Here is a 27,185-nt window from a genome sequence, read left to right as displayed (position 1 = left end):
CGTAATGAGGCCCATTGTGTCGGCAGTGCAAAGTCACTTTCCAGCAGTGCAAAGTCACTTTGAACCGTGCAAAAAAATAATCTGAATCGGGCCCTTTGTGTGCACTTGTGCCCGGCTGCATCAGTATCCTGATTCCCAGCCCTGCCCTACCAATGGCACAGAGCAGGTTCAGAGGTCACAGGTGCCCTCTTGACAGCTGCAGTGACATCCAGGTCTGCATTGCAGAGGCTGTTTTTTAAAATATACATCCCTATTCCAAAAACTACATAACCCTGGAGATCCTGTCCTGGTGGCACAATAAACTGTAAATAAACTGTAAATATAAGACATACCAGCGTTAGGTGATGGTGGCCAGCATCCCCCAGAGTTATCTCAGCCACATTAAATTGATTTGGGGCTCAGTTTAGCTCTGGAAGGATTAAGTGGATTCCTACCAGACAAGGACCACCCTAGTCCACTGACAGGACTTTAGCCTTGTGGGATTGCTTCTCTTTGTTCCTATAACAACCTGATTATTTGTCAGAGGGAATGAATTCTGTGTTTTTCCAGTGAGAATAGAATGTATTGTTCCCTAGTGTTATTGTCATATGTTTTAGATATTGTGTTTTCTGTTAGAAAGAAAGACATTGTAATGTTTCTATTTCGTGATATGGAAATGCATCTTTTTTTCTATTTTTTCCTGTTGTGGTTCATATGCTTTTTTAGTAATGACAATTTGCATGTATGAAATAGGTGTAAGAAGTTCTTTCTGTGACTAATGCACAATAAAAAATAAAAATAAATAATTAAATAACACCCTTTCCCCCAGGACAGCCACTCCACAGCATGCTGGTGTTTCGAAAGGTCTTTCATTCTATTGCGAAGGAGATGGGGCAGGGAGGGGGGTCTGCATGGTTTTGGGAGGGTTCTGCCATCTTGATTCTCTCTGCCCTCTCTTTCACTTTCCTGTCCCCTCCACTTGCTCTGGAGCAAAGCTCTTTGGACGTGACATCATAAGAGCAACGTTCACACATTTCAAGAGCAGTGACTGGGCCCCAAAAGCAGGCTAGCTTTAATGCAATCACCTGGCGATTTGTGCCCATAAATGAAGCAGTCTCCAACCACTTCTTTGCATCATCTTGGGAATCATCTTGAAGCATCTGTGGATCACCCCTTAAGAAGATTTCAGGGGACACTGCAGATATACCAGTCCTTTCTAAAGTCCTGCAGGTGTGAGGTGGAGGCATGTGTTCCAAGACAGAGGCCAGCTCTGTCCCTTAACCATCCCCAGGGACCATTGGGGTGAACTCTGCTGCTGGACCATAAGTCTGCCTCTCTGCCAGGCACAGTGGTATCCAGGGCCTCAGTGTGCTGTAGGATCCCTGCTGTCATATGCCAGCTTGCCCCATGTTTGGGAGCACGAGAAAAGGGTTCATCTTGTCCCTCAATTGGGATGCTAGTGTTTTTCGCTGTTGAACTGCTTGGAACATGTTGTAAGAACTGTTCAGCACATTTGAACCAGCAGAAACCCCCCATTGCTGCCTTTTGCTCTTTCCCAATATTCACACAGTGCCAAGAAGTCTGGCTTGGCGCTGCTGAACCACCAAGAATTGCAAAGGAGGTACTTTTGACTGATAACTGCCCCCTTAGTCTATGTTTGGGCCCTAGAGACTGGTTAAGCCACTTTGAACCCTTTCTGCTCACAATTACATATCCTTTTTGAAAAATATAGTTCTTTTTGCCTGCCTTCCACCCCTGATTCAATACCCAGAGTGCTTCATTTACTATTTTTGCTTATTCTGTGTTCTTTTCACAGAGTCAGGTTTTGTGTACGGTTTTTCTAGTTATTATTGTACATGGTGTATCTGATTAAAATATATATTTATATAGAAACTTGATTAGACATTCCTGCATTTTTCACTGTTATACTTTGCTGTTTGAGTAGCTACTGAACCAGGATCACACCCCTCTTACCACAAAAGACAAAGGAGGTGTATCCGTAGACTGTGCCTGTTTTACCTTTATGATTGTGTTGGCTCTTGGTTTAAAGAAGTGTGAGGGTTGAGTGTGCATTTTAGCCTCTCCTCATCCTTGTACTCTTGCAGGCAGAAGTCAATTTGTCGCTGCGCCTGGTTTGGGGCTCTTTGTTGAAGCCAACCATGCTCAACCACCTCGTCAGTGCTGACTGAGAGGAAGGCTGCCTTCTGCAGATAAAGAACTTAACTGATTAGAATGCAGAAAATGAGCTCATTCCCCCACGGAGGATTCATTCCGACGCTTTCATTCCTCTCGCCATGCTGCTATCGTAATTGGTCGCTAGCTCCTTCTGTCTTATCTCTTGTCCCAGGAGACACGGCCTAGATCTGCAGTCTTGGACCCAGTGGGGATCTGTGGAGATTCACCTGCGTGAAATACTGGGGTTCACCCGGATACTGGCCCCTGACACAGCTTCATGCGGTAAAGCGGGAGAATCCAGCGGAGAGAGTCCAAACTGTGGTTCCATGTCCTTTTACCACCACACTTGTTTACACTTTTTTGAGTACCATTAATTTGGGTAACAATAAACATCTGTTATCTGTCAATTACACCTAGATGCCCCTATGGGGGTGAACATGCGCTCTACTCTACAAATACACCTGTTATGTTATGCTATGTTCCAATGATTGATCTACTACAGATTTATTTACTATTTAAATTCTCGCAGCTGCATAATGAAGAGGGGCCCCTACACCTCCCTCATTAACCCCATCCCTCTCAAATCAAAATCCTCATTCCCAAACCTACTGTCTGTGTTTTTTAAAAAGATTAATATATTGTCTGTGGATTTCACTGCAGTGAATGTTCTGCACTTAAAATCACGTGCACTGAATAGTCTGCACTGAAAATCATTTGCAGTGAATATTCTGCACTGAAAATCATTTGCAGTGACTATTCTGCGATGAAATGACAAGATACCTGATCTGCATAAGCGCCAGCGGGCGGGCAAATTCCACCGGATGCTTCGGCTCAATGAAAATGTGGCGTAATGTTGGCCTTACGCATCTTTTATGGTAGCAACCTCTAGAATGATGGCAGAGGGGCTTGGGTGGCAGGCATGACGCCTAAGTTAAGAAAATACTTTCGCTCAAGTTTGATGTATTGGCCGATCAAAAGGGTAGAGAAATGACACATGTTGGCGTGTTCATAAAGGGTGAGGGGGCGTCGCTCCACCAGGTCGTGGCCCCCTCTCACCCTGACAACAGTGAAATGCCATGAACTTTGTACCTTATGTCAAGCATTATTTTAAAATAGTTTTTATTTTGCTTTAAAATTGCAAAGCAAAGGAAATGGGGCAACGCACCAGGTTCGAAACACGCCCAAACCAGTCAATAATAACAATTTTAAAAATGGTACCGATTTCATAACAATACCCTTAAAAGCTAACCACCTAGATCACAATATAAGAAAAATGCTACACAAATCATTTAACATAGAGAACATAAAAGACTTGAAAGACAAGATAATGATAGTCGAAAGGGAAATTAAAAGGGTACCAGTAAAGAAGAAGAACACACAAAGCAACAAGATACGTATCCTAAGTGAACAAGTCCACAATGAGGATTAGAGGCAAGAATGATCTTGGTTGAAGTTCATACGGATGCCCACCGGCTCCTGGGCACAGTTGTCTTCAACTTCCCCAACAGCTTTCTCCAGTGTTTCTTTCTTCTCGTATTCCAAACTCCACACTCCACATTCCATGCTTACCTCAGCATGGAATGCTGTGTGTGGAGCATGAAATACTACACATCTCCCTTTCTTACACTGTGACAATACAAAGTTTAAAAATATCATGTAGAATACATTTGATGACGACCAGTTTGACACTGGTAGATGGAAGAACGATATTGACATCTTATTTACTCTGTAAGGAGTAGGTTTGTAACTAATTTGAGAACAGTCAGGAAATTGATTTACTACCTATGTATTCATCTTATTAATATGTAGAGCTAAAACACGCTAATGGAAGAGCATTAAATTAGTGATTTCCAAATATACATATCTTGGCAATATATGTAAGGGAAACATATTGTCTTCAACCTCAGTCTTTAATCTTACGCTACATAGTCTTTCAAGCATGAAGGTCTCCTACACACATGTTTAGCACGAGTTACACAGCTCTTCTTCTCACTCTTCCCTTCATCCCCATCGCTGAGACACCTTTTTTCCTATTAATGTTTTGCCCTGTGGAACTTGTACTATTGTGTTTACCATTCATACACTTGAATACTCTGTTAACATTCCACACTCTACCATCTGAGACTCTAACTGCTCCATGAAACTTCTCCACAACATCCATAGGTTCAGACCAATCAACACCCCTCTCTGCTCTTGCATGAAGTAAACATACTGGGACCCAGCCCATGCCTTCCTATTGCAGACACCTATGTCACGGCTTCCGCCAAAGAGACTCTCACTGACATCCTTTACTTCATTAACACACCTGACCTATGGACTTGCTACATGGTTGGCTTTCTCTCTCCTATCGCCTCTTCTCCCATCAATGATGGCACTCACTGGGAGGTTCGCCTTGACTTCTTTGCCATTTCCAGAGTCATCATTAATGTCTACTTTAATGCAACCATCATGGTTCAGGGTCCTCAACTCAACCTTCTCTTTGACAGGCTCCTCCCCTGCCTCTCTAACCTTACCTCTCCCTCCGGCCAGGCTCCCCTGCCTTCTGTGCGTACTTCCTCCTCTGCACAAACTCTCTTGCCCACTATGCTTTCCTCCTCCTCTGCACAGGCTCCCCTTCCCACTGTGCCTTCCTCCTCCTCTACACAGGCACCCTTGCCTTGCCGTAATGTCCCGGCTCCCTTGTTGGCCTTGGCTCCTCCTCCATCCTCCACTATCCCTCTGCTCATCTTGCCATCCTTTGGGGGGACCACTGTCCCCTGTGCCTCACCACAGAAGACCTTCAAAGATGGCAATCTGCTCCACATTGCCATGCTAAACACTCCCTCGGCTGTCAAACACTCGTCTGACATCTGCACCCTCCTCAAACTCATGGGTCTTAAAGTGCTCGCTATCACGAAGACATGGTTCAAGGATGGCTATGTCACGAGCTTCGACACTCTTCACCCTGAAGGCTACAAATTCCTCTCTGTGCCCAGGCCAAAGAAGACTGACCTTCCCAGACTGGATACTTGTGTCCATCATCCCTACTTAGACCTACTCCTCCTTCGAGTGCCTAGTCTTCAGACTCTCACTCTCTCCTAAATCTTATCTCCTTATGGCCACCTTCTATCGGCCACCAGGACAGTCCACTCTCTTCCTCTTGGAATGGGCTGACCTGGCCTCCTCTCTACTTTCCTACTCCTATCAACTCCTCCTGCTGAGTAATCTCAACATCCATCTGCACTCCCCTGACTCCTCAGGATATTTCCACAACCTATGCAACTATCTCTCCCTCTCTATCCTACCCTCTGGCTCCACGCACACTGCGGGCCACACTTTGGATGCCCTCATCTTTACTGACATCCCTCTCTCTGTCCCTCTCACTACCCCTCTCTCTTGGACTGACCACTCTCTTCTCTCAACACATCTGACGCTCTCCTCTCCTCTTGCAGCAGCACCCCCAGCACAGCCAGTCGGCTTAAAAGTCACCAGACCCATGACAAAGTGAGAGTGGCTGCCTTTACCTCCACCTGCTCTCCCCCTCCCATTCCTGCAGATGACACCCACCCTGACCCAGCCTCGCTAACCTCAATCTCTCTATCTCCAACACTTTTGAAACTCTTGCCCCCGTCATGAGGGTCCCACTGAAGCCTTCCAAAAAGTGCAACTCTTGGTACGACTCTGATCAGGCTGCCCTTAAACGCATGTGTGGGGCAGCTGAGCGGAAATGGAATTTGTCGGGGGACCATCTGACAAACTGGCCTGCCGCCTCCTTCAAAGGCAATATCGACTCTGCATCCGCTCCAAGAAAAGAGTGTTTATTTAAGCCTGCATCTCCGCGGCATCAAGAAACACAGCATAACATTTCAAAGTCTGTTGGGAACTGGCCAAACCAGCAGCACATGGCTGCACACTTCATCACCAAAACCCAAGACATCCTTTCCTCCTTCTCTTCCACACCACAGCATACAGCAACACCAGAGCCTCCCTTGTCCCCCTCTCTACTTCCCCTATCTTCTCTCTCACCCATCACACCCGATGAGGTTGCCAGACAAGTCCGGTCTATGAAGGCTTCATCCAAACATGTGGATCCCTTCCCCTCCAAAACCATTAAGCACAATATTGACTCCCTTTCCCCATCTTTGGCTGATCTCTGCAATCTCTCCTTTCTACTGGTGTTTTCCCAGCTGCTCTTAAGCACTGCATTGTGCACCCTGTGCTCAAGAAACGCTCTGCCGATTCCAACATTCCGGAAAACTACCACCCTATCTCTATCACTCCTTTCCTGGGCAAATCCCTGGAGAAGTTGGCATTAACTCTCTGCTGACCCTCCACACTGAATCTATTGGTTGATTGTACGACCATCAGTCTGGCTTTAGAGCATCCTGAGGCACGGAAACTGCTCTTCAGAACACCTGTGAAGACTTTGCTCTCAGATCTTGACACTAACGCTCTCCCTGTCCTCATTCTCCTTGACCTCTCCTCTGCCTTTGACATGGTTAACCACAACATCCTGATCGCACCCCTCCGTGTCACCCTAGAAATCACAGGTCAGGCTCTGGCGTGGTTAACCTCCTTTCTCTCTGACGGTCCATCCCAGGAGGAACTCAGAGCCTTTCTCTTGATTAGCACTCTCTCAACCTGTGGCGTCCCCCGGCGATCTAACCTACCCCCCTGATTCTTCAACGTCTATATGGCTGCCTTAGCACATGTGATTGCCACTTTCATCTCTAACTTCCAGTATTACGCGGATGACACGCATCTATCTTTCAGGCTACCCTCAGCCGCCTCCTCCTCCTCGCTCATATCTGACTGTCTGTCCGCTATCCAGTCGTGGTGTGCTGAAAATGACCTGTGCCTCAACGCCAGTAAGACTGAGATCGTTCGCATTGGCCCCCTGCTCCCGCTTTCTCACTTTCACTCTGGCCGGCCTCCCTTGGACTTGCATCCACACCCACCTGCGAGGCTAAAAACCTTGGGGTCATCTTCGACTCCACTCTCTCCTTCTCCCCTCACATTACGGACATCTCTAAAAAGTCTAACTATCAGCTACACCCCCTCAGAGGTACTCTACCTTTTTTCACTTTACCCCAGCGGTTCACTGTCTCCAGAGTCCTGGTTCTCCCTCTTCCTCAACTTTCCTGATTCTTCTCTGCGCCCTCTGCAACTTATCCAGAACAGAACCGCAAGACTTATCCTTGGCCTCAAGCCCGGGGACCGCATCTCTCCAGCTCTGAAATCCCTCGACTGGCTCCCCATAACTTCAAGGATCAAGTTCAAGACCCTCTGCATTGTCCACAAAGCTTTCTGGGGCCTGGGACCTACCTATCTGCAACAACGCTTACCTAAATACTGTCCCTCCCAAGGCCTCTGCTCATCCACCTCCAACCTTCTGCGAGTGAGCCGGTTCTCCAAGCAGAAATTGTGAGGGAGATCTTTATCCTCGGCAATGGCCTCCCTCTGGAATAGCCTCCCTGCCACCCTCTGTCTTGAGCCTGATCTCCTTAAGTTCCGGAAACTCCTCAAGAACTTCCTCTTCTCATCTTCCCGCTCTCTCCCTCTACCCTGATTACGGATCCCTCTGCTCTTTCTCTCTCTCCCTCCTTTTCCCGTACAGCCTGCTGACTGTCTGCCTGGTGCACCTCAGGGTCTCACAAGTCCCTGACATCCCAGCTAGTCCTCTTGCACTTGCCTCTGGGCCCTGCAATCGCCTCACCATCACTGCACTTGAGAAATGACCAAAGAGATTGGCTCTCTCTGCACTTATCCCAGTCTCCACCAACTGGGGGCACTTGGACCCCCCCACTCCATGGACATGTCCCCCCCTCCACCACCCCTCTCCCCTGTAACCGTCTGTGCACTTGTGCGATCCGAATGCACCTTGCCTGAAGATCATCTGTCTGTTCCCCCTATCTTCACTCCTTAATTGCACTTGGGAAAACTTGGAAAAACTGCAGAATCGTCATCAGACCTATTTGCTGCTGTCTCAACTGTTAATCAATTATTTATTTATTTGTGTATTTATATTGCGCCGAAAGCCCGCAGGCATCGGGGCGCACACATATAGACTTAGACTAACATATAAAAACAGGACAACTTTCCTAACTAACTTGTGGTACGTATCCTCAAGTGTATTCTCTCATCTGAACACATTTGTTTTCGGCGCTTTCCTAAACTTTAGGTCGTTCTTTTCTTGTCTGAGCTGCGTCAGTAGGCTGCTCCATTTCTGAGCTGCTTTCACTGGGAAAGCCTGGCCCAGGCCGTTGGACCTTTTCGAGAGGGGACAGTTCATCTGACCCAGAGCCTCTGATCTCAGTGGTCTCCTTGGTGCATGGAGTGTCATTTCTTCTTTCAGGTAGACCGGAGACTGCCCAAATAGACATCTGTGAACCATTGTCATGGTGTTAAAATAGATCCTGTCCTCTTCTGTCAGCCAATGGAGAGCTTTTCTGTCCTCTGTAATGTGCTCTCTCCTTGTTTTTTTAAAACTATTCGTACAGCGTTGTTTTGCACGGTCTGACACCTTGCTATGCACATCTTGCTTGAGCCAATCAGAGGTGCATTGCCGTATTCGAGCCTAGATAGAATTGTGGCCCTAGCTATAGTTGCACTATTTCCCTCGCTCAGATATAGGGCCTCATCACGAGTTGGGCGGTAACGCTGGCGCTAATAGGGCTGGCGCTATCTGCCCTACCGCCAAACCCACCGGCGCTATTAGCGCCGGATCACGGGTTTGGCGGAACTGGAAATCCCCATTCCCCATTGAGCCCATTCCGGAATGCCCCATTCCCCACTGGGCTCAATGGGGAAATTTTGTGCTCTTACCGCCGGCGGATTTCCCGCCGGCGGTATAACCGGGAAATTTCAGCAGATTTCCCCCCAGACAAGAGCTGGGGGGAAATCAGCGAAGCCATGATCTGGCGGACCCTTAAATGTGGCGGTAATAGCGCCACCGCCGCATTTAAGGGTTACCGCCATACTCGTGATGAGGCCCATAGTCTGATGGATTTTAGTAGCCGCAGGTAGTATTGACAGGTTTCGTTAAGATAGGTAACTTGTACTTCTGCACCCATCGATGCTTCCAGGAACATCCCCAATGTTTTCACCTTCCTTGCCACTAGGATAGGGGAGTCTTTGATGTTAAATGACTTGTACTCTTGACCTAGTTCTTCCTCGTTCTCTCTCCCTCTCCCTTGCTAACCTCCTCTAAATTCTCACCTACTTCCCTCCACCTTCTCTTCCCTAACTCTTCTACGCTCTGCTGACTGGTCACCTGGTGCACCTCCAGAGCCTCACAGGTCCCAGGCTCTCCCACCAGTCCTTGTACTTGCCTCTGGGCCTCTGCACTCTGTTCAGCAATACTGCACTTTTGGAATTTGTTCCATGAGAAGGGTAACCTCTCTGCACTCAACCCAGGGCCCTGCTGGACTGGGCGGACTTGTTCCCCTGCCGTTTACTCTCTGTCTGCGCACTTGCATTACCTAGAATGCACAAGGCCTAGTCCACCAGCCCTAGCTGGGTAGTTTTTTGTTTCTGTATGTTCTTCTCCTTCTCTCTTCTCCCCTCCCCTCTTATCACCTCTCTTTGTCATGCCCTGGGGAGTGCAGGCATATGGTGTGATATATAAGAAATGTAATAAATAAATAAAAAATAAATAAATACACTTGTACTATCTGAAACCTCATTGGCCTAGTACGGTAGTTTATGGATTGTAAGTTCTTCTCCCTCTCCTCCCCCCTTTCTCGCCTTCCTTCTTGTCATGCAATTGAACTAGTAGTAATGCAGTCAGGCCTAGTCTGCTAGTAATTTTTTGTTAGATCATTCGGAAACTGACTCTGTATTCCCTTCCCTTTCCGCCCTGAAGCGCTTTGAAACACTTCTCTCGTGTATAAGCGCTCTACAAATAAACAATTACAATTTTCAAGGCAGCCTATCGTAGCTGTCAGCCCGCGACACACAGGCGTCCACCAACTTGCTGGTCTCTGCAAGGAGGCTAGGTCACTGAGGCCCACTGAGGGACACTTGCACATGTTATAAACTGTTTTGATAAGCTGCCCTTGTTTTGTTTTTAATTGATTTTAGTGTAGATGTATCCTGATTGCACTATTTACGGTGCTCGTCTTTCTCCAATAAAACAATCAATGTTATTTGTATTCAGTTGTCCTTCATTGTTTCTGCCAGCCGCTGCCAGTGGTCATTAGTAGCACATTGTGCTATTTTTATAAACTCCTTTTTCTGGACCTCGTCTTCTTCATCTCTTGCCCATGCTGCGATTGTTTGTTGAGTGCATGTCCTGCCATCTCTGGCATAGATATGTCTCTTCCAGGTTTGAGCAGAAAAACTGTATCCAGACCACGAATCAGCGTCCTCTAAGTTTAATGAACTTCATGAACTTTTAAAAAGTTTCAGTGTTAGATTCAAGCTAAATTAATGTCAGTTTCAGACTGACAGATATTTTGCAAAGAGAGAGTTGAAAAGTTCAGATCCCCCAAATAGTCAAAAGAAACAGAGTGTCAGTTTGCAGGAATAATGGCTTGCAGGTGGCCGCTTGTTTCAAATAGCAAGCAAAATTAACTCTTTGTTTTCAGCAGACTAAATAAAATAAATGCTTAAAAATCAAAGATTTAGGGCTATCATGTAACGCAGTATTTACCAGGTGCAGGCTTGCAATGAACACAAAACATTGCAATACCACCTGTCCTATTATCAAAACCGTGGGCCTGCATGTGTGTCTAGCACTTTGAACTGTCTTTTTGTGCTAGATTGAATTATAATAATGATCACAGACAAATAATCTGACAGACTCCACACATAGGGCAAAGTACTTCTTTATTTATCAATTTAATAAAGGGCAAACTGGCAAACTTTGGACTGTTGCATGCACACTCACAAACTAGCTTACATGGAGGTCTTATACCCCAATTTGCATAATCTATGATGTCATTCTATGTGGTGAAATACAAAACCTATCAAGGGAAGGGATTGGTTAAGGAAACCTATCTACTTATAGAACATATAGGGATTAGTCCATCATTGGCTACACCTTATCTGTAGGGCATGTGTTGAATTACCTCTAAATATGTATAGAACTGATTATAGCGGACAAAACAAAAGTGGTTTGGTCTATGCTACATTGCGTGTTAGGCTGTTCCTCGACCCTACTGATTGGTTGGCCTACTATCCCAACCTGGGACTTTTGGCTCTTTTGCAGTACGTACGTGAAACTAAACCTAGGTGTTTGAATCCCGTCAGTCTACTCCCCATTTTTCTAATTAGTCCATCATCTCTCATCGGTAGGCCACAAGCCAAAGTTTACCATTTGTAGTTGACCTTGTGCTTGCTCACCGTCCTGGAATATTCAAGGGAGTGTGAGCACACCGCTAACTTAACTTGAGGCTCTAATCAATAGCCCTTGTTTTTTAATTCTGAGTCACATGGGAAGAGACCACGAATTTGTCAATTTCAGCCTTCCATTTGCTGCTATTTGATTTAATTATGAAGGGTGCTGTTGCTCCTCTTACCCTCTAGAGCCTTGCACATTCTGTCTCACATAAACCTTGTAAGCTTTTAACATCTCACAGATGTTTTCTTCTTCTCTCATCTATGAAGAATGTCCCACATTCTCCCTCTGCTCTGTGCCTATCCCTCAAAATAGAATCTTCGATCTGGGCCAAACTTGACTTATCAGCCCTTCACAATGAGCTGTTTTCTACAGTTAGAGGTCAAAGGATAGAAAACAAAAGGCTTGAATGCCTTTTTTTCGACACCAAAAGGACCGGAAAAAAGGGTCAAATTATTTATTTATTTATTTCATTTTATAAAAAACATTTTATGCATACTAAACTTTAAAAATATATAAATAAATAAATAAATAAATCATTTGACCCTTTTTTTTCGGTCCTTTTGGATTCGAACAAAAGGGCCTTCGATCCTTTATTTTCAATCCTTTGGCTGGACACCATTTTCTGCATCTCCTGATTCTATAGCCCCGGCCGGTCTCCGAGGTAGCTGGGTTAAATTCAATGTGAGCCAGCGTCCATCTTCCTAGAATGGCCGTCCTTGCCACGTTATATATTCATATATAACAAGCTTCTATACATTGTCTTTCTACCTTGCATTATTGCATATTTACAGTTATTGATCTGTAAGTTACTTCATCTTCTTTAGATCCATGATTATTTTTGCTTTAGGTACATGTTACTCTTAGTGCTTCAGTTACATCGATACTCCTACGTATTTTTATATCGTTTCAGCATAGGTTCATATATCTTCTTTATGACAATGCTTTGTCCTTGTCGGATTTCACTTTAATGTCCGTCACTAATATTCATTGATGCAGTCTAACATTGTGGCAAGCGACATACTTCCATGTAGCATCCTTCCACACTTTCAGTGTAGGGTAAATTCTGTATGGCTGTCTGAGTGCATAACATCTCTCATACACTTGATGCAGTATAGGGACAATGCAGGAGGTCCCATTTACTGCTCTTCTCTGACTGTTCCAATATGATGCCGGTGAGGCGGCGGGAACTGGCAAAATAGCGTCTACCTGCTCCTCTAAACATGGTTGCATTAGGCATTCTTTGCCTGTGTCTGAGCCTCTCCAAACCCTAATCACTTTTCTAGGTTTGTTACCTGCCATACATGGAATTGCTTGCATATATTGCTTCCACTGACGCCCTTGCACCCTCCTTCATCCCTGACTGCCTCTCTGCCATGCAGGCCTGGTGCACTGCTAATGACCTCTCCCTCTATGCCAGCAAAACAGAGATTCTCCCTATTTGGTGCCCTGCATCCTACTTCTTCCCTGCACTCCGGCCTTCCTCCATGGGCTCCTCCTGCCCCCTCCACTGAAGCTAGGAATCTCAGAGTCATCTTCGACTCCTCCCTTTCCTTCATCCCTCATATTCAGGACATTGTCAAGAAGTCCCACTTTCAGCTCTTCCTTCTCAGAGGGACTCTACCTTTCCTCACCTTCCCCCAGAGACTCAGTGTTACATTTGCCCTTATTCTCTCCTGGTTAGACTACTGCTATAACCATTTCCTTAATCTTCCTTCCTCCACCCGGCGACCCCTCCAGCTAACCAAAAATAGGGCAGCAAGAATTATCCTTGGTCTCAAGCCCAGAGACTGCATCTCTCCTGCCCTAGAAAGCCTTCACTGGCTCCCGGTCTCAGCACAGATTAAATTCAAATCCCTCTGTGTCATCCACAAAGCTGTCTAGGCCGGGGACCACTCTATCTTCAACGCTTCCTGACCAAATACTCCCCTTCTAGACTCCTCTGTTGCTCTGGCACCAACTCCCTGCACGTTAAACGCTTTGCTAAACAGAGAGCTGTTGGGCGATCACTTTCCTCGGCTGGTTTCCTCCTGTGGAACAGCCTCCCTCTCCCTCTGCGTCTTCAACATGACCTCCTTAAATTCCGAAAAAGCCTCACAACATTTCTCTTTACCTCTTCCTTCTCCTCCTCTCTTTGCTGCTAATCTTACAGCAGCGTGACTGGTGTGCAGGGCCCTTATGTTTCATCAGGGCCTTGGCCCCCCACATCTCTCATCCCAGCTGCAGTCTTTCTTCTGCACTTACCTGGGCTCACCCTACCCATGGGTGGTTGCACTTACGTTCTTCTCCTCTCAGCACTTACCCTGAGCACTTCTCCATGAAAATTAAAACACCGACCCCTCACCCCGCCCCTCTGCACTTGCACGTTCTGAACACGCACAAGGCGTAGCAGGTTCGTCGCCCCTTCCCTTATTCTGATTATTTATTTGTACTTTTAATTTAATTATTTATCATTGCTGTAATTCATTGTCTTCCTTCCCCTGTCCCCATCCTGTTTGTCCTCTGGGCGCTTTGAAACAGTTTTGCTAATTGCATAAGTGCCTAACAAGTGACCAATAAATTATTAAATAAATAAATAAAATTCATTGTAAAATGACTAACTTGATTGGTACTGATGGAGTCAAATGCAGAAAGATCAAACACTGCTTCACACTCACCTTGCTGGTGACTGTCTCTGCCCCAGCCCTATGAGCCTTCCACAGGAGATGTCTGCCATGAACTACTTATATTGTAATATTATCAACCTTAACCGCACTCCGTTCTGTCATGAACTCCTTATATTGCAATATTATAAACGCCAATGGTATTGATTTGATGAGTCAGTTCAGGCGTGAAGGCTGAAAAGCAGTCCCAGCTCTGCATGACGTTCTGGGATCTACATACCTGCTCTAAAATCGCAACATTGCTCACTTCAACTCTACTTAAATAACAACTTCATAATGATGAAAGGCTGAGTCATTCGTTCCCAGATTTAAGCCTGTGAACTGCAGTCTACACACAGATCACTGCAGCCAGTACCTTCAACTAGTGCGATCTCTTACTACTGAGTTTAATAGGCTAACTTGTCTGAATAATGTTCCCAGATTCACAGGACTCTAGTTATTCTTCTTCAGCCCCTCCCCAACCCGGCCCTCATTCTTCAACCCCCTACTTTGCTTTCTCCACCCTTTCTTTCCTTACTCCAGCCTTTGAAGGGAAACATTTGAAGTTAATCCATTATAGATTTTTTTGGCGAAATATCTGCCTAATCCAGCTCCAACATCAAACGTATTGAACGTCCTTGGGGATTTATGACACTAAAGGATAGTCTGGCACTTCCGGTCTGTGCAATCCGCAGGTATCCGCAAACCTATTTACCTTTCGCGATTTACACCCGCATTTCACTGGGAGGTTTACAAAGACCTGTAGAGCAATTTTTGAAATATGTACGTGGGCCTAGCCTCTTGGGTCTTTTCATCCAATGAATTTCCAAACCCATGAACAGGAGATTTGCCAGGAGGTAAAGTAATGCAATGTAATGTGTTATGATGTAAAGTGCGCTTGTATAGTGCATTTCTACCATTTTGGTTTCCAAAAAAAGAGTGATGGGCTGGCTAGTGTGATAGAGGGAAAGGCAGGTGAAAGGCCTACTCACGTGATGCTTGCAAGCTGCAATTAACAGAGCCCTGAGGGCAGCAGTTGTGGATCTGCTGAAGTCAGTGCTTCAAGGACCCAGTTAGCCGCTGGGGCTGGGATGTGATAGGGCTAGACAGATCAGCAGTGTTGTTGCTCTGCTAGTGTGGTGCACATGTTAGCAGGTTGCGCGGTTTGCAAAGGTTGACTGAATGAGAAGAATGAATAGTGCAAGGTAAGAATGTGTCGAGGTTAGAATGGGCAGGGAATGGTGAGGATCAATGTTGAGGAGGATTGGGAGGAGGAATTGGGAGTAGCAGTGGTGGCCCGCCACTCTGGGTGGGGAGTGCCTCCCCCTCACCTGAGTTGCAGACCGCCCACTCCCCTGAGTGGCAGGCAGCACAGTCACTGAGTGTTTTATTTGCACAGGGGACTGTGCTGCCACCCTCTGAGCTGGGGCGAAGTCCTTGTTATGTATTTGTTTCTTTGTTTGTTGGGTAGTCCTTTTGGCTCCACAGCAAACATAGCACCTGTTAATTAGAGGCACCAGGACGGCAGAAGACTGGCCCGCTGCCTCCTATTATTGCGCTAGCAGTGTAGACACGCTGGGTAACAGGAGACCTGGAAATGTGCAACCTGATCACGCTGACTGACAGGGGAGGACTCCTCATCTGCCACTCAGCGTGTTTACTTTGTGGAGAGGATAGCAGGGAATCCGATCCTCCCCATGACAGTGCGGGCGCATGTCGAGGGTGCATTTAGGTGTTTCTTTTTTAAATCTAATGTGTATGTATGCATGTATTGATTGTATGCATGTATGTATGTATGTATGTTGGTGTTTGTTTTTATGAATGCATGCAAGGGTTATAAGAATGATGCATGGGTGAAAGTGTTTTTGTGCATGGTGTGTGTAAACCCCACCCCTAAATTTAGGGGGCTGCATGGCATTCCTTTGTTTGCTTTATCCTTGATGCACAGTGCCGTGCCAAGGGTAAAGCAAAAATATAAATCAAAGTGTTATTATATGGCTAAAGTGACCTACAATGACCAGTCTATCCATGTTTACCGCTTAGATTTGCTTTACCCTTCATGCACAGTTGCTGTGCAACAAGAGTAAAGCAAACATGACAAGTGTTTTACCTGGCTAGATGGTTCTACAATGATTGTGGGTCAGTCTCCTCAAATAAGAACACTTATCTTTGCTTTACCTTTGTATTACAGCTACTGTGCATAAAGGATTATATAAACATGATAAGTGTTATTACCTGAATAGAATGACTTTAATTGAATGTGTAACAGTTTATTGGGGGGCCACCCTCAAGTTCCTTCCCTCCCAATTATTTGAAATATAGGTAATGGAGATCACACTACAACTTCACACGCCACCTTCTCTGTGGCTCTCAATTAACTTTTTTTTACATGAATAAATAGCACAAGCTGTTTTAGAAAACACAAATAACAATACACAAATAACAAAACGTTATACAGATTTCAATTCAAGTAATAATCAACACTGGTCAATGAACAAAATCACTTTGCATATGCAGTGCTGTGCAATTTCGATTTTCCAGCACGCTTAAAAAGTCTAGCAGTTTGGTTTACAGTGTTGGATACATGAGGTCTAACTTCTGCAAGAACTTCTCCCCCATCCCCAAAAACCCAAGTGTCAATTACATGCAGCACCCTTCTCTTCAAAGGCCAGGTCTAGGGAGTGGGCACAGTTTAGAAGTGTGTTTTTCAACTCCCCTCACTTACATTGGACAGAAAAATGGGGATGATTTAGAAATTTTGGATTTTCAGCCCCCCTCCACTCAGAGGACTGTGTTGGGTAAGTTGGACAGTAATGTTAATGACTCCAATCAAGCATTCCCACTAAGTCAGTGCCTTGTCTGGGATTACTCAAGGGAAGCACTTATTTATATATTTTTATGACAAGTTATAATCTGGATGACGAACCCTTGTATAACACCCCTCTCTTAGCCAAGAAGTAGGTTTGGTTTGCAAATTAAAAAGGTTTATTTGAAAAATTAAACAATAGATATATATCACACTTTATAATAAATTAATATTTGATATCACACTTATGAGTATAATGTCGATCAACAATGGATAATGTTATACTAGCACACTTATTTTATTACTTAGGAGTTGGTACGGAAAGAACAAGGTAGCTGGGAATGCTTTATGGTTTCAAGGAGATGCAAAGATGAATAAAAGCCAGTACAGAAATAAACTTGATATGATTTCAGCAAAAGATAATATGATCACTTTTTCTCTGACAATTCACTCCCCCCCTATGCAATGTAAGGAGATGGAAGTAACACACACAGTCTTCAGGAATACAATCACAGTACAATACGAATTCAGTTCCCCCCTAGCAAGCTTAGAGAAACGGGGATGATTTTAAACACAGGCAAAGTACTTTAAAGGTGGTATGCAAAGAAGGGAAAAATATGCTAACAATGATTGTAATTCCCTATAAGAGATTCAGGGTGGGTGATAGCTACTTTAAATTAGTTCAGGATCACTTAACAATGATTAATGAGGGATTATCAGGTTGAAAACGGATTTCAAGAATGGAAGCAAAGGACAGATCTTTCTAAACCTGGTTGAAATGCAAACTTTTTTCCAAGTGCGTCGAGCGCAATTACGGAGGCGCTATAAGCAAGTCGGTTTAGAGCTTCTTGGAAAGCTGGGAATCTTAGCTTCCAAATGAAAGTTAAATCTCGTTCCTAGCACAAACGGTTCAAGAGATACAGACGATTTTATGAAGGTAGTTTTTCAGAAATTAAATAATGATTCAAAATGGCAAATGACACTTTTACAGGTTTAAAATCGGAGAAGGGACACACGATTCTATGATGCAGTTTTGGACAGGTTAAATGTTTTGAATCAGATTATTTTAAGCTAAGAGATGGGTTCTGCACAGTTCTAGCTGGGTACTCGCACTATAAATTTGAAATTAATGGCCTTGTTACGGATCTGGTCAACAAGTTTAGCTGTGGTACTCTCTGCTCGGCGGGTCAATCAGGCACCGGTTCGGTTCACAGCGGTCTGGTCTGGGTCTCTGGTTCTGCTGGTCTGGATCAAGTGGATTCTGGATACCGCACTGCTTTCTGGGTACTGGTTCTGTTCTGGATACACAGGACTCTTAGCAAGCAGCAAACCGCACAGACCGGGGGTTGAATAGTTTGCAAAAGATTTTGAGGCCTGCTGAAGAGTTCAGCTCTTTGGAGTTTTTGTTCTGGTGCTAGTCTGGATCTCTGGATTTCTGGATCTAGAGTTCTCCGTCAGCGTGCTGCGCAGGAATTCAGTTGAAGGTTGGAAAATGAATGTCCCTGTCTGGCTTCCACTGGCTCTTTTTATGTCTTCATAAAGTGGGTGTGGATGCTAACTTTCTATGCCCACCCCACTCACGATTTGATATGTCAAGGATTTCTCTTTGACCTGATTTGAGAAGGGAGCAGTGAGTCAGAGTGGGTCAGAGTCTTACAGTCTATTGAAGAAACGCCCCTTTGCTTTTACTTAGAAAATGAATTTTTCATAACTAACAGGTTTCCCAGATACACACGTCATTGACATTACATGTACATATCATATATCACATAAGGTAGTCTCTGTTCCAACGCTGATGTTTCTAAGAGCTTGGATTAAGAAATGACAACATTTTGCACTTTTTGGTTGGTTTTCTAATATTGGATTTTTACCAAAAATTACACAGATGTACACCATCTCTCTACACATATTCCAGTAAATTTTCATTTTTCTAGCGTGAACCCCGTGTCTGCAATCTCCATAATTCATGGGGTTTTGCCTCCAAACATGGTACAGAGTCCTAACACCTCTTAAAATGTGCACAGAAAAATCACAAGAATAATTATATTAATTATGTAATTTTGACAAGTCCCTACTATGAATTATCCATCTTTTTTAAATTATGCTCTGGCCCAGAGGGGTGTGGTTTCCCAAAGCACATGGTGGAATTTCTGGTTTGTCCACTTCCTCCAACTCAAGTTGCTCACAGAGGCACTGCCCCCCCCGTTTCTCTCAAGAGGAGGCCATTTAAGACCCCCCCATATTTAACATTTGCCTGAGCGAAGTAAGGCTCATTGTTCTATTTCCTTCCAGTCCCAGGTGCCACTCCCCTAATTCAATCAGAGAGGTGTCATCTCCTTTTGGCACGGGCAGAGAATGCAGCCAGGCCTGGGAATGCAGCTGCTGATCAAGTTTCAACTCCTGTCGGGGGTCAGGCAGAATTCAATCTCTTTAAGCCAGGCTTCAGCTAAATGTCACTTTGGTACCCAGTTTTTCTTCATTCAAATCAAACTTACAATTTTTACACATGCAGCTAGAATGCTGATTCTAAGTTCATAACTATGACATTTAACAGTTGCAAACTATGTGACACTCAACAGTATGTCACTCATTTATTTTAAACATTTAGATTTTAGTGGCTTTAAGCCCAATTTCACTTCAGCTGCTGACATCGACAGCTCAGCCAGTTTTGTTATAAACATTGTTTTGGGCTCTTCATCTTTCCAGATCTTGTATGCACACAAGACTACATTCTGCCAAATGTCTGCTGGTGTTCAGTGAGATTTTTGAATATCTTGCAATGTTAAAATAGGCATTTTTAGCTTGCATTTCAGAGAAACAAAGGTGATTTCAAAGTGTTTTGAGATAACAGGCACTGCTGTTTTTCCTTTGGTACACATTCCACTCATGGCACTCCTGGCCCATCACGCTCGCACTGGTGGGTGGCAGGTTCGGCGACCATTTTGGTGTGCGCAAAACTGCGTGGTTTTCCTGGATTCTGGCGCAAATGTGGGCTTTTTCGGCCATGTTGGATTTTCTAAGCCCACAGCCACAAATGTTGCAGCATAATAACTCGAACATGGGTCAAAACTCCTGACAGTAAAATGGGGATGATTTTGGAACTTTGGATTTTTAGACCCACCTCCAATTAAAGGCCTGTGCTGGGGAAGTTGGCAGTTTAGGGATTTCTTTAGGGCAAGGACACCACTTGTCATGGCCACAGGCCCCAGAACACAAAAACCACACCATCTAGTGATGGGGCAATGGGTCACTTGACTCACTTATGTCCCTTTGGGACCCATAAACACAGGGGCCCTGGCTGGACTCAGTCCTGGCACCTTTGGCACCAGGCTCATATAGAGATGTGAGCAGGAACACTTTGTTTCAGTGCAGGAGTGCTTGTACTTTACAAGAACTTTCCAGGAGCTAAAAGCCTTTATTCCAGAGAACATCCTCATGTGCTGACTCATCGGGTGTGACTCCCAGCCTGATCTTCATGTGCTGACTCATCAGGTGTGGCAGGCAGGCTGAACCTGGTGGATGTGGCTTCAGATGCTCAGCTATATAAACTGCTCCATCCTTAAGGCCAGTGTTTCGTGTTACTGTGCACTCACGTGCAACATGACGCTCACCGCTGCTTGGACCAGTTTACTTACCTTTGAAACCAGGCATTCTCCTGCATACTTACCTCCAGGAAACCGGTGCTTCATCGCTTCATCTGCAGACCCATCGCTTGACATCCAGTGATCTTGATTCTGACGCCGCAGCACTGCACTCCGCATCCATGAACTCGGACCCTGTGAAGAAGAAGGACAAGGTTAGAACATCCGTCCTAGGGCCGCGCCGCATCGGAACCCTGCATGCCCCCTAGTTAACAATTTACCAGCTACTGTACCGCTGCAGCTTTGTTCCTCATTCCCCTCCGGCTGCCACCTCAAGCTCCACAGCTTCTGCCGGGCCGGCAACATCACCAGCAAGGGAAGAAAGCAAAAGAGCAAACATCAAAAGTGGAACGGACAGCAATACAAGACAACAAACTTTACAATACAACAAAACAGACGATGAAAGACAAAGGCAAAGTATAGCAGGCTGGACTACCACATGCAAGGGACCAGTGAAGGAACTCGGTCCCGATCATACAAGCGCCCCTGCCAGAAGCAGCAGGACGGAGTGCTGACCAAAACTAATCAACAGGAGCAGTCCCGAGCAGCATCACCTATTACCACCAGTCACCACATAAGCGCAGAGGGCGAAGTCGGACCCGAGCAACCTCACCCCCAGGAGGGCTGCAACCGTGTCCCGATACCTCCGCAGAGACCAGGTGAGTGTAACACCCCTCTTCCTTAAAGAAGTGGGTATCAACAGGAAAAACAGGATTAGCCAATTACATTACAGTCTATAGTTTGCAGTGTATACTGGGAAAGAGCTCTGTTATTTTAGAATGTTCACAAAAATCATCCTGTGTTGTTTTGCCACAGGGGAATTAATTAAATTAATATTCAGTCAAATAGGCTAAGGATCTACACAGTTTGCCTACTGCCCACTAATGGAAAATACCCCACCAATGAAAGGGAATGGGTTAATCAAATAGATCCCCTGCTGACCTTTTTTTGAACAATCTACTTGCTTTTGGACATCTCTGGGCTTCACACTCAGGGACTGAGCAGCTTCACTTGTAGTGAAAAACAGGTTTCTAGCCATCACTTCAGTCAATTGGATCCCACAGTACTTCTCTCTCTCTGGCTCCAGTGAAGAATCGCATGCATTTGCTTTTCTTTTCTCCCCAACAATATTTCCACCCAAATGAAACTTCAGGAAATCTCCTTTGGTAATTTGTCATCAGCTGTCCCTCTTGGTAATCTTTTTGGCAGCTCTTTCGATTTGTAATTTTGTATCAGCTCTCTCCCTTCTCTCCTAGTGAATCCACTTCATATACCAGTGATGACACCAAGATGTCAATATTCGGCAGTGCACTACGAGAATTCTTGCACCCTTGATTGGTCCTTTGATTGGGCCTTCACATTTCTTACCAACTCCCGGACTCATCCCCTGTCTAAGGATTGGTTCAGGAGTCTAGAACAGAAATATTGCAACTCCCATATGAAATCCCCCTTTTTATCTTATGTCAACTTCAGCCACAAAGTAGCTACATGTCAAACCCTTGCTTTGTAATTTACTAATAAATGCCCTATACATATATATATATATGTATATATATATATATATATATATATATATATAGTCTGCTTCAGCTAATCATGTGGGATTTAATAAAACAACAGATGGTTTGCACCATGTTGCACGGGTGTGTGGCAATTTCTTGTTTATACAAAAAGTATAGTCGTTGTGTTCCTGCAATTTAATTCAGAACATTTTCAGAGCAGTCAGAAACACATTTTAGATTGCTATTACATATCCAAGTTGCACGTGGATACATTTTATTTCAACAGAATCGCCTTGAAATGATCTTAAAAATGAAACAAAAATTGATGCTGTGTGACTTGTGGTTGCTGAGAAACTGCATCAGGCCTGATAGTCCATTTAAACTAATAGGAAATCATCATATGTATTCAAATCTCAGCTCGTTTCTTCAGGCCAGTTGCCATTCTTGGCCACCATGGGACCAGAGCCTTCTGGACTGTGTTTTTAAGTGCAGGGTAAAAGCCATTAGCCTCTTTGTTGTTTGAAGTTGGTGGGCTGCAGTGTCGTAAATAGTTGGGCTGCGTCGACTACACAGAGATCACCCACTGCAGATCCTCGCTACCTTTCAGTCACTCACTGGCTAGTCCATTTGTCCTGCAAAGAAATTAGCCTTCAGAGACAACTGGTCTGGCAACAGAGGATGTTTGCTTTGAACACCTTAAGGGCAAGCCACACTTTATTGCAGTTGTAAATAGCTGGAATAGAAGAGCTTCAAGGGAATTCCCTTCATAGATCCAGAGGCCAACAGGCTTGCAGTAGTGGAAGACATTTGCAAATTCTGCCCACAGACCAACAGATTGTCCTTGGCTGAATTAACTCACATATTGCATTTTCTTTTTAAGGATTTGTTCTTAATTTAGTACAGAAGTAAACAATTACAATCTGAGTCTATATGAACTCTCCATTATATAACATAGCTTTTAGCTCATAAAATACATTTCATAGAAAAATACTTAGGCAAAAATACAACCTGAGATTCATTAACTTTGAAGACATCTTACAGTATAGTAGCTAGGATAAAACAGTATGGAAGTAGTTAGCATATGAGCGAGTTGCTCAGAACTGAGTAGTAAGCGAACGGGGTGACATGGGGGTAGAAAAGAGAGGGAAAATATATATATATTCAACAAAAATCAGATTATTCAAACAGGATGACGGGAAATATCAATACAGTCGCAATGAGAACTAAACAATAAAACAGTCAGATAAGTTAAGCACTTGTGTTATTTAAGTTATCGACAAACAGATGCCATCTTCTATCCTGTCTGAGTGACAATGAGGGTGAATTAGTCATACATTTCTCCATTCTATGAACATTGCATATATTGTTCCACCAACCTTTTAAAGAGATTTTGGTGAAATCCTTCCAATTTGATCTAATTAATCGTATTGCTAGAAGTATAAACATGTCAAATATAACTAGCAACAACCTAATTTTGCCGTCATTAAGGGCTAGACTCCCCAGTGGGATATTAGTTAAATTCAAGGAACTAGGCAACTTAAAGATCTGTTGAGGGAATACCAGACATGGTTCCAAAACGTTTTACCAGAGGACAGTCTAGAAACATATGGCTAAAAGTTCCAGAAGCTAGGTGAATTGACCCACATAGATCGTTAGCCGCCAATTTATATAGGAATAGCTTCTTGGGAGTGATACATACTCCATGCATAAAGAAGTAAAGGGTTTGGGTCAAATTCCCTGAGGTAGATATACATTTAGTTTTGGACCAAATCTTTGACCACAATTCATCGCCAAAATGTCTTCCACAATCTTCTTCCCATTGCAATTCAGATGACCATAAATGATTAGGAGATCTTACAGATCTAACAGACCTTATGACTTTGTAGCTATTGGATGATTTGGTTTCTTCAGGGGAATCTATGATACGCATTCTCAGAATGTCGACAAGTAATTGCCGGGGGTCATTCCTACTGCTGGCATCCAGATACGCATTAATTAAATTAAGGTCTGGATTAAGAGGGAATGCTGGTAATGAGAATTTATTTGTAAACTCTTGTGTGGAGAGGATGTTGCCTTTTGTAATCAGCTGATCAATACTCCTTTGTTAATCCAAACATTGTGGAAAATAGGCCTCTCATTTATAGTTATATGCCTATTACATTAGATTAAGGGGGAGAAGGCACCAGCTGGTTTATTAATCTAATGAAATTGAAAATACTTTAAATAGGATCTAGTAAGACATATTGTTTTGAAGAAGCCGAATTTGGAATACATTGAAAAGATATATGGTATATTTTATCAAATGGTGAAACAATAAATCTTTCAATAGTCAGCCAAGTGGGTGGGTTAATGTTCTTATTATCGGAGAACCCGTTTCTGGCTTGTTTTAGAACAAAGGCTCTATGATGATTTTTAAAATTAGGGAAATTAAAACCACCATTTACATAAGGAAATCTCAATTTGCTGGCAGCAATTATTTTCTTTTTCTTAGAACCCCATAGGAAATCTATAAGTATCTTGTCGATAGACTTGACAAAAGAGGATGGCAAAGTAAAGTGGAGCATTTGTAAATAATACAAAATCATTGGTGTAAACATCATTTTGATGGCCTTCAATCTTCCATACCAGGACAGGTATGAAGGAGAGCATGTAGTTACAAACTCATTTAGTTTTGATTGTAACTTTTGTAGGTTAATTTTAACCATAATAGGCAGAGAGGAGGCAATTGAGATACCAAGGTAATCAATAGAAACAGGATTCCAACTGAGACCAAAGGGGGCAAAATCTTCTTTAACACAGTAGACATTAAGGGGAAGCATTTCTGATTTGCCCTTGTTCAACCTATATCCTAAAAACAGAGAGAAAACATCAATTGTGTTTGGTAAGTGTGGAAGTGTTGTGGTTGGGTTGTCAAGAAAGATCAGTATGTCCTCCACATAGGCAGCTAATATAAATTCAGATCTCCTCCATCTAATCCCAGCAATGTCTTTATTTGTATGAATACATTCCAAAAGTGGCTCAAGGGCAAGTACAAATAAAATAGGTGAAAGGGGGAAACCTTGTTTGGCGGCCCTATGGAGGGGAAATGTAGGAGATTGTTAATAAAAATGTAAGTTTTTGGTTCTGAGTATAATAGCTTAACTAATTTAATATAATATAACCATCCCCAATGCCATGTCATTTAAGGGCTTGAAATGTATAGTCCCTTTCAACACAGTCTAAGGCTTTTTCTGCATCTAGTGCAATTGCTATATAAAGTTATTTGGGATGATTTTTCTTATGTATATAAGGTAAGAGGTACATGAAAAGACTGGAATGTGCTAATATAATTCTACATTTGACAAATCCTACTTGGTCCGGATTAATTAATTTATACATAAAAGATTCTATTCTATTGGCTAAAATCTTTGCAGAAATCTTACAATTTGAATTGATTAATGATATTGGCCTATAATTCTTGGGTAGTTCAGTATCTCTGTTTTATTTGAGGAAATAGAATGAACAGAGTCTCTGTAAAGGAGCCTAATTATTTGTCAAATTTAGAAAAGAAATTGTAGAGTGATTCAAGTTTAGGAGAGAGGGTAGAGGAAAAATGTGCATAGTAATCCATGGAGTACCCATCAGGTCCTGGGGTCTTGCCTGTTTTAAGATCTTTAATAGCCCTATTGATTTCATTATTATGAATAGGAGTATCCAGGCTACTCAAGTCAATATTAGTAGGATGGTTATGTTTCAAGCGATCGAAAAATTAATTTAAGTTAGGATTACTGTCAGTATGATGAGAAGAGCATAGATTTTCATAACATTTAGTAAAACATCCAGGATATCAGCATCAGAAGTCTAGAGCTTTACCTGCTTTATTGGATGACTGATAGATTTTGGATTATAATTTGAGAAGAACACCAAATGCCTGCTCTTAATATTTTTTTATTTTTTTTTTATAACATATTTTATTGATTTTATAAACATACAAATTAACAACAATTAATACGATCACATCGGTCGGGCATACAAGCATTCTCTAAGCACGGTTCTCCATACACTTTTCAAATTTCAAATAGCAATGTCCTTTATGTAATAGGTTACAGGGCTTCCAAATTATACATGGTGCAGATGGGTCTCTGAGGGACTCCAAACGTCTATCGAGTCTATTCATGAGTTCACAACATTCTACGTGTCTTCCCATTTTTGCCAGATCTTGCGTGCTTTCCCTGGGCATCCTCTGGTAGTGTATATTCTCGTTTCCATTTGCACACAGATATCTACGTCCGTTATCCATTGTTTGTATTGTGGGGATGAGGGTGAGCCCCATAGTTGGGCCAGGTTCCTCTTTACGAGTCCTGTGGTTGTTGCCAGCATGAGTTTCTCAAATCGGGATATGCCTAAGTCGTCATCCATCCCGAGTAACAGCAGTTTGGGGTCCATAGGTATTCGTTGGCCCATGACCGCTGATAATCTGTCACAACATTTCTGCCAAAAGATCTGGATTCGTGGGCACTCCCACAAGATGTGAAAAAAGGTCCCTCTCGCCTGTTGGCATCTTAGACAGTTGGGGTCCGTTGCTCTCCCCCATTGATGTAAGGCCTCTCTTGGGTAGTATACCCTATGTAGGATTTTAAGTTGGATCAATCTGATTCTAGCCGACATGGCGACTTCCCGTGGGTAGATAAGTGCTTTGGTCCATTCTTCCGGTTGTATTGGTCCCACATCTCTTTCCCATTTTGCTTTCAAGTCTGTAAGTTCCGTTGTGGCGAAAGAGGCTATTGCATTGTACATTATGGAGGTTATTTTACTATCGATACGTTCTACCACAATGTTCCTCTCAATTGGTGTGCACTCTGGAATGTTCGGTGGGTCTATCGCACATGTGGTAAGTGCATGACGCATCTGGCTGTAGTGAAAGTGTTCTGTGGGAGATAGCTTGAATTTGTCTCTCAGGGTCTGGAATGGCATTATCACTCCATTTTGTATTATGTCTGCTAGCCTTATTATCCCAGCTGCTTCCCAGGCTGCCCATTTCGGGAGTTTACCAAGCTCCGGTAGGTGCCTATTTTGCCATAGGGGCTGTGCCAGTGTGAGCTTCCCATCCCATCCTAGGTGCTTGTGTGCGTCTAGCCATAT

Source organism: Ambystoma mexicanum, chromosome 2q (assembly GCF_040938575.1).
Source record: "Ambystoma mexicanum isolate Mex_15411 chromosome 2q, UKY_AmexF1_1, whole genome shotgun sequence".
In the NCBI taxonomy this organism is placed as follows: Eukaryota; Metazoa; Chordata; class Amphibia; order Caudata; family Ambystomatidae; genus Ambystoma; species Ambystoma mexicanum.
This window is presented reverse-complemented; position numbering follows the sequence as displayed.